Source organism: Rhea americana, unplaced genomic scaffold, assembly GCF_003343005.1.
Source record: "Rhea americana isolate MKP2758 unplaced genomic scaffold, rheAme1 scaffold_5, whole genome shotgun sequence".
Classification (NCBI taxonomy): domain Eukaryota; kingdom Metazoa; phylum Chordata; class Aves; order Rheiformes; family Rheidae; genus Rhea; species Rhea americana.
In genome coordinates this window covers 1,402,594-1,411,868 of record NW_028186645.1, presented here as the reverse complement: position 1 = coordinate 1,411,868, position 9,275 = coordinate 1,402,594, and the positions used below count along the sequence as shown (strand labels likewise).

At 36.1% G+C, this 9,275-nt stretch overlaps 1 protein-coding gene across 3 annotated transcripts in view; it reads left to right on the top strand.

The window, feature by feature from the left end:
• Nucleotides 1-9,275, top strand: part of WDR20 (WD repeat domain 20) — a 48,366-nt gene that overhangs the window by 9,551 nt on the left and 29,540 nt on the right. The window lies entirely within an intron of this gene.

The window sequence follows — 9,275 nt, the reverse complement described above, 5'->3', positions numbered from 1 at the left end:
AAATTTTTAAGTCATGTTCATCACATCTAAGTATAGTTTAGATGTTTGAATTTGCATAATTTAGTAGTCTGAATGGCTTATGTTGCCTCTAAAATTAAATTCAACTTTAATAGTGTATTGTGAAGCCACATGCCTAGCTTGTCTTTTCCTTTGTATTCCCTCCTTTTTTCCCTAAAAGGATCTACATGGTAAACAACTGGATGTGTTTCCGGACTCTTTTTTCTTTTTTTAATTATTTTTTAATTTTCAAATGAAAATCTTCTTGGAACCCCTACTGAATTAACAAGTACTATGTTTGAACATTTTAATTGGGAGACTGGGCCAGAGACCATCAATAGCTAGCTGTTTACACTTTTGAGTGTTTATCCAAAGGGCCTTTCCTTAAAAAGTAATATATGAGCGCAGAATTATTTGCATGTTTATGCAATACCAGTTTTCAAGTTTGGTACCAAATATGCTGTAGAATGCAGTATTTCTTATGTGTATTATAACTACAGCTCGTCTTGTTTGTCTCAATATGTACCAAATCAAATTATTACTCCATTGCTTATAAATCAAAAAAAAAAAATGTGTCTGTTCAGTGTGAAGTATTAATCCAAGAGGATGTTTCTTCCAAAGCAGACTTGCAGAAATGCAATGTGGAGTTTGCAAAAGAGATGCTTGGGTTGGCTAAATATCTAGGGAATTAATACTGTTTAATAGCATTGGCTGTATATCTCAATAGGAAAATACGGGCAAAATTTTGCTGCTGCTCTTAAATGTCTTGTGCTCTGTCTCTTTCCCAAATAAAACTATCCAGTTATAATTTAATGCATAAGGATGGCCTGTCTTTCTCACTTTCAGCAGTGAAGCTGTGTTCCTTTGTACAGAAAAATTTATGGCTCTGAGTCACGGACAGTTAGCAAATACCTGCAAAGTTTTGAGAAACTGTTTTTTCTGGTTGAAGTTACTGTGCTTCTAACACAGTTGGCAGAATAGACTTTACCTATAAATCAACTGCTCAAGCCTAGTTCTGTGTTTTAGCCAAAATGCAGTTTCTTTGTCTAACTTAATGCACTAGACTGAAGTGGGATGGTTAAGCATGAGCACATGCTGGTACTCTTGAAGCAGAGAGATAGGGCAGATAACTGTTCTGGACAACTCATACAAAAGTCTGATGAAGCCGCCTTTAGTGAGACTTGAGATGATTCATGCTTTTTCTCATAGTGAGAGTTACGGTGTGCTTGCTGGCAATTAAGCTGCTGCAGGCAGTCTAGAGGCATGCTCCAACTCTGTGTTACGCTATAGCAGTACTTATTGGTCTCCTTTCTGTCTCTCTGAGCAAGTTAACCCTTGTTGCAGCAGCTGTTTGGCCAGCATTGTTCTGGTTGGTGTGAATGTTGGTTTTTGTTAGTCCTAAACTGAGAGAGGCTTTGCTGTACATAAAAGAGCAAGTTGAATGGGCAGGCCAGTCAGATCAGTGCTCTCAGAAGCCAAATCTTATGACGCTAGGAACTGCTTTTGGCATGCTTTCTCTTCAGTTATTTGGGAACCCCTGCTTCTTTTGCATCACATACTAATCAGTATATGTTCAGTAACTTGGACACTTCCAGTGCAAATTGATAGAAAGGAAAATTCAAATTTGGAAAATCTGTCGTTATATCAGTGCTGGTTAAAGACACGATTGTTTTTTGATGCAGATGTCCCTAATATAGATAGTATTATTATGCCAGTATCAATGAGTGGGATGATTTAGTAGCTGGTCTGGGTTCTGTTACTAGCCTAGCTGCATTCAGTTCCCTGCTCTGGTGTAGACTTCTGTTAAGACCTTTAGCAAATCACTTGAAATACAGACAGTTACTGAATCAGCAGGACAACTGCCTGCTGGCAGAGCAGTAGGTGACAACAGATAGGTTAGGCACTCCCTCTTACACTTCTGACCAAAATCTGTGTGAGGAAAGAAGCAATGTTATGTCATCATTTGKTAGATTAAACATTTTTAGTCCTTTAATGATCAGTCTTTAAGAAAGTGATTAATAGCAGTCAAAAGGATTTTCTTTGCATAGTATCTGTGCCTGTGAAACTGTCAACTCTTACTATTCCTTAAAGGATCTCTACCTTGCTTATTTTAAAACAAGGCTATTGGAAAACTTGTTCTGAAGTTGGGGAATGTATTATCTTTTGCTCTAAAACTAACAAAACAGGATTCTAGTTTGCAAACTAGGTGATACCCTAGATTCTGTACATATGAGATTGTCGGAAAGTCTGGTTTTGTTGCAGTGTATGTAGGGATTTGATTCTCAGTATTTGTTTTCARGTAGTCTATGCTCCTGTTTTTCCTCTGTATGAAGTATTTGTTCTGTAACTCTTTGTCTCACAGATTTGGGTTGTTATGCAATATCTTCAATCAAAGAAGAAAGATGCGTTGCAAATTAACCACTTTAGGAAAAGAATTTGGGCAAATACATTCTTTAAAAATTTGTCTATTACCAAATATGATTACAAAAAGCATAAACTAATGGGTCTCATTTTGGTGTTGGAGCATAGATTATGTGTTTGGTAGATAATTTATTCACATAACCTCTACAGAACTGTTCTAGGACTCCTGGAATAACAGCCAGTTACAGCTTATTTTTAGTACAAAAGTAATTTGGTCTCTATTCTAGTAATACTTTGTTAACATGCTACAACATGATGAAGTTARTGGCTTAATAAAAATACTGCATCAAAAAATGCTGCATCAAAAATGTCTGGCATTCCTGTGGAACTTGCAAAATATAACAGTAGACAGAAGATACAATTTTGACTTTCTGGATGGACACGTTACTGTGTTTTGTTTGACTATTACTGAGCTGTGTAAGGAAATAAATATAAATTGATTAACAATTACTGCTATAGTGAAATGAGTTTCTATAGCAACAGTGTAAYGCAGAGTACTATTATTCAGTCTGCTTTTCTGTAACAGATAATTTTTTCCTACAAGCAGTGAATTCACTTTGAAATAAAACATTGCTTTGTTATAGCAACAGATAATCCTGAGCTCTTGTGCTTTTTTTCTTTTTAAAATAGCTTTTCCTCCTCTTATATACTGAAAGGAGAAGGGGAGAAGACCCTCCTTACTGCTGATCTGTACGCTATTTAGCATAATAGAGTTACACTGGATATGTCACTATGCAGTATGAATTTATACTTCATTTCTGCCCATTGAGAAGACTGTAAGCAACTGTGAACTTACTCTAATTTGATAATGATAGTATGATACCTTGCAAATCCTAATGAAATAAATAGCTTATATTGCTTCTTTGCATCAACTAGTTTTGTTGTGTGTGTATGTCCAAAGTCTCAAAAAAAAATTTTTATACTTGAGAATGGCATTGGAGAGGGATGTTCTACTTTAAGCTTCTCTGTTAMAATGGAGCCAAGTGTATTGTCAAGGGACTGCTTCTCTTCCCCGTTCCTCCCTCCCCCCTTAAAACACTTTTAAAGCTAACAACTTTTGAGTGTTCTTGTATCTTGGTATTTTTGAAGTTAGAACGGATGTGATACAAACAGCTTCAGTTATGAAGCTACAGTGGTCTTATCTTTGAACTTAATTTTGCTTAAAGTATTTTAAGAAAATCTTCATTTGGATTTATGATCACTTGAATGAAACAGCAAAAACAACTGTTCTGTGTCCAGCAAGCTGTTAAGCCATATATACGCAGTCTACCTCAAAGAAGTGTAAATCTGTTAATACTGATAGTTGGGCGTGTATTGTTAAACTGCCTTTATTTTGATTCTTTGAGAAAATTTGTACTAACATTTTAGAGAAGAGAAGAATAAGGCTCAAAGCTAAAGTGAAAGTAATGACTTGGATCTGGGCTTTGAAGGTGTGACTGTCTGGAACAGCGGCCAGACGGGTCAGGTAACTTCTGTGTGTGCGTGGGGAGAAGAGGGACAAGTCGGAGAAGACACCATGATTAAGACATGCAGKGTTTTTGAGTTGCCCCGTGTTTGGTGGGGGGCATCTAAGTAGCAGCCTACTTGCTCTAATTTAAGTGAGGGGTCACCTTTAATAGTTGTAATTTTCTAACCAGTTTTACTTAGAGATGAGCCAATTTAAACCATTTGCCAGTGAAAGTAACTAGGTGTTAACAGGTATCCCAACTGAGCCAGTGAACTGAATGAGCACGCTTGCTGAATTGTACCAGTRTATGTTGTTTTTAGTAGGAATCCACTTGAGATTTACATACCTATTTTCTTTGGTTTGTTTCTTACGCCTGGTATGTATMTCACTTTTTTTCAGCTCATCTGTGCCATGCCTTAAAATGCCAGCATTAAAAGCAAATGAGGAAGAACTAATTGTAAGTGTAGACAACTGTGACTAGACTGTTGACTTAAGAGGAAGTGAAAGGATCCATTGGAGGAGCAAGAATGTGATTGGAAAGATAACTATTACTATTTCACGATAGCAATATGAATCTGTKATAACCTGCTAGATTGTAACCCTTCAGAAAGGAGTTATGATTAGCTAAGCATAGATCTAAAGTGAGCCTTGCAGAACTTAGATTATGATGTAGTCAAGAAAAAGATGCAGTTGTTACAGTACACTTAATTCTCTCAATTCTTCAAAACTGAAGAGACTAAAACATGCGCTTCAGTGCATGCCAAACTATGAAAGGTGATATATCTCTTTATATGGTGATAGTCCATAAGCAGTATTACAGCATGAACTTCATTCAGCACATGCAGGTATTCAGTATGTTCCCTGCTATTCTGAAGTGAGTTGCTTTTTAATTCACCCTGTTTTTAACTGTGAATATTTCTGCTAAAAACCCTCTGACTGCCTGTGAGGCAGGCAGGTATTTTCTTCAGGCTTTTCCTCTATCATATTTAGGTAGAGAAAAAACATGCAACAGCACTAGTCTTAAAAAATAATAACAATAAAATAAAAAAATAATAAAAAAACCCAACAGTGCTGAGTACATGAAAAAGGATTAGCAAGAAGATTTATTTGTAATGGTATCTGTAAATGGTTTATTTGATTGTAAATGTGTAAAACTGAGAAGAATTATCATCTGTTTAGTTTCTTTCACTTTTAGCTTTTGAAATTCTGAGAGAAGTAGTAATTTCTGTATTAGTTTTTTTCTGGTATACAGTAAAGCATCATCTCTGCATTGTAGTCTGAGGAAAAGTATTAATGCATAATGCTTTTTATATAGGTAGTTTTATTTGAAGATCATATTTCTCGGCCTTATTAGTCTAATACTCTGGCAGTAAGGGAGAATTGGAACCATCGTTATTTAGTTTAAAAATCTGCTGTCTGGATATTGAAGGCCCCTTCTGCGCTAATATCTCAAACATACGTCATTAATAGTATGTTCAAACATCATATATGTACTTGTCCAAACTGGCAACTCTAGAGAAAACTGCCAAATATGGTAGAAATGCTCAAGTAGGCTGGTACAGTAARTATTTTACCTGAGGGAGGTCTAGTACCTTAAACTCATTCTGTTCTAAAATGAGAGAGAATCAAAACACTTAGTTCCCAATTTCTTTTTAATTTTTATTTATCTTCCTGACTATAGGAATTGTGACAGCTGCTGAAGGAGGACCTCTAATTGAGCTGTTCTTCTAGGAGTGTTTTTAGAAATGCTTAATGTTTTTATTGGTTACTTTTTGACCAAGTAGTAGAATCATATACAGACTCACAAAATTCTCTTAATGATTTTGGAAGACATCACTCTGTAATGAGAATATTTTATAAGGAGAAASAAGCTGATAACAGAATAATAGGTGAGTTGAAACTTCATTGGGAAAGCGTGTACGTGGATGGTTCTTGCTTCAGCCTGAGAACTTTTCAAATAGGATGATTACCAAGATGTAATGTTTATCACAAGCTGAGCTAGCTTATGGTGCAGCTGTTGAGATGCAGGAGGTGAATGCAATTCTAAGATGTGTCAAATGAGGTTTACCAGTAGAAATAGCGGAGTGTCTTTAATATTGTATAAAATTCTAGTTGCTCATTTTGATGAATGCAGATTCTCTAGGATTAGGAAAAGATGGCATCTAAGGTAGAGTTGGAGGAAGAAAAGTGTTTTTAAACTAGCCAAACAGAGCAATTTCTTTCTTTCCTTTCATTCTCTGAATAGCTTAGGAGTGTGGGAAGTGTGAAGCACCTACAAGAATAAACAGGTAAAAATTGGCCAGTAACATTGTTGCTTAAAGTAATTAAGAGCCTACAACTTATTGCAGACTAGGATACTATTCAGTGACAGTGCTGGCRGCATTTTGTGTTCTTTTTGGATAGTCCTGTCCAGTTAGCTCTGTAAGTGGATCTTACGTTGGTATGAGCACACATACAAAAATGCTATTCTTAAGTTAGTGCCTTTTTGGCAGTGTGTTTTGTCTGTATGTTGTTTAGGATTTCTGGGGAAACAACTTGAGTATTTTTAGGTTTGTCTGTGTTTGTTGATTCTTTTGCCATGAATTACAGGAAAGCTGCAACTTTTTGAGTACCTGAGGATAAGGTAGTGAATTGTGGGTGAATAGTGAAAACTTAACATGAGAAAAAATTAACCTATGTGTGTAGTACAATGCTACTGGTTTACTGAGTTCAGAGAAGCATTAGATGAACTTTTTGACTTGCATTCCTTTACAAGGTGGCAACTCCACCTGAAAGTGCCATGAAACACAGGTGAGATATTGAGGTCGGAGGAGAAACCAAGTTAGAGACAACCAGTGGTCCTACCCAAATGTTAGTTGTGTGATGAATTTGGTTGGGGAAAAGGCAGTAGTATGGGCTGTAAAACTGAGATACCGTGTTTGTTTTGTGGTAAGGGTGATGCCTCTGAAATTGTACAACAGATGTAGAAAAAGTTTCTACGATAGAAGTAGAATGCTGTGTGGCTGTAGCCGCAACTGGATGCAATTTCAGAAGTATAATTTAGCTTCATTTAGGAATGCAGCTGGCTTGAGCAAATGCTTTCTTGTATTGTGATATGAATAGCATCAGTATTAAAACTGTGAACTTGACACAGATTTCACAATTGTTGTTCTTGTGTTGACCACAGTATTGAACTGAGTGCCAATAACTTCTCTAAAATTTCTTCTCTGTCAGTATGCAGATCTTGCTCCCTGAATTATGTAAACTAGTATTTAGAAGTATCATATTATTTTGAAGAGGTCAAGATAACTGTATTAAAATACAGGACTACTCTCTTTTTATTTTTTTTATTTTTTTTTTTTTTGTCTGTTAGTCTTTCAAATGCCTCTCTGTTAATTTCTCCTGTAAAGACAGAGCTGACACAAAACAAAAAGCTTGCATGAGATTCAGAAGTATTTTTAGGCATGCTGAGAGCCAGTCATTTTCCCTCAAGTTGAGAAAGGGAGGAGAGAATAAATAGTACCCAAAAATGGGAGGGAAGGGAAGGAAATAAATAGTATAAAATTTTCCCTAGACGAGTGGAGGATGTTGCCAGATCTTCTATGAATCCCAATTTTGCAGAACTTGCTTGTAATTCAGAAAAATGCTGTTCTTTGACCAGCCCTGCTGTAAGCTGTTGCTAATAGTTGAACACTGTGCGTGTGTGTGTGTGTCTAAAATACTGCAGTGTGATAGGTTACCGACTCTACTGGAAGTACACAAAAGATTTTTAAGAAGAGGCAGAGCATTTCATTCAGAAGCTTCCTAGAGCCTAGCCAGATAAAAAGAACGAAGAAAATATTGCTGGATTTGTATGACTATGAACCTCTCTGTGGTGCTGGGCAGGGCTACCTTACTGGCTTTTAGATCCAGAAGGGAAAATGGAATGCGAGATACTGAGATGCTGGAGACAGTGAAGCCCAGTGAAAGGATGGAAGTACAGCTAACCCAGCATGTTCTTTCCACAGTATCTCAGTGTTTTGTAGTAATTACGTATCTTGTTTTCTAACAAGCTGCAGGGTTCTTGTGTTGTTGTTTGTTTGAGTTTTTCTGGGAAAGTTTTCCTTCCTTTAAGTCTGCATTTATGTAGCATGCCTTAAAGATCAGAATTATTTCTTCCTATCCTTAACTAAATGAAGTAAAGGATTAGAGTTTCTTGAATAGTAGTATTAGGTAGCAGGGGTTCATTAACTTGATTTTTAAATGGGTTGGCTGGTCATCTTGTTTTATAATTATATTGGGCAGTGAGACTGAACCAACCACGGAATCTGTTATTGTAAATCTTTTCTTTTTTAATGATTTCTTCATCCATTCTTTATTTACTTCTATATACATTCTAGTACATTGTAAGATATTTGATGTAATTTTCTGGGAACTGGGGAAGATTCTAGGAGCTTTTCTAATTCATGATACTATATTTGATCGGTGTGTTTGAAGAAAGATCTTTGTTCAAAATGGAAATTAATTTAAACAACTGTGGCTTGGCTTGGCCCTACTAATATTAATCCTAAAACTTCAAGATAGCCAGTTACCTGGCCTCTCTTGTAGTAGATGAATCAGAACATCTGGACCATTTTTCATCAGATTAATTTTTAATATATAGAAAGTTGATCTTTCTCATTTAAATGCACTCTTCAAACAATTTTCCTTCCTACTATGAATACAARATCTTGATTCACAGGGGAGAAGATTGTATAATATCAAATAGAGACTCTTTGCTCATTCTAGTGTAGCTCCTTGTATCTTGGGTATACCTGGTCTGCATGTCTGAGTGCATTTTCTTCTATTGAGCAGCTATTTATGCACATCTCTGGCAATGTAGTCCCCCCATCTTAACAACAGAAAAACCTTGAGATTTGTAATACTGAATTTAAAGCAATTCCTTCAGTRTGAGAATTGCTCAGTTTACTTTTTGGAATACATTAAGATGTTAATATGCCTTAAGCAATATGCAACACTAAACAGTTAAACAGAATTTCAAGCAGCGGCTCAGCCTGCTTGGTTACCATGGCAAACACAGTAGGAAATTCTTGCCAAAGTTTAGAAACTAAGATACGCAAAAGAAAACTTTCAAACTGAAATAGTCACTGTGGAGAATAAATGTACTTTATGTTGTCTGAGCCCCTCTTGCAAAGAATTCTGCTTTAAAAATCCCACTTTTCTTGTCGATTAAACAGTAATTCTCGATTCTGAATTTTATATAAAGCAGGCAATAGGCACACATAGGGAGAAGTGAAATTCCTTGTTTGCTTGCCATCTAACTGTAGGGGCATTCAGTGAGTAGAATAGCCTCTTGGAGCGAGATAAATTATTTCACTAGTGATCTAGGTTTATGTATTTTCCATGTGGCATGTCATTTAACAGATGTGCTCTGGATAGTGTTTTTTTTTTT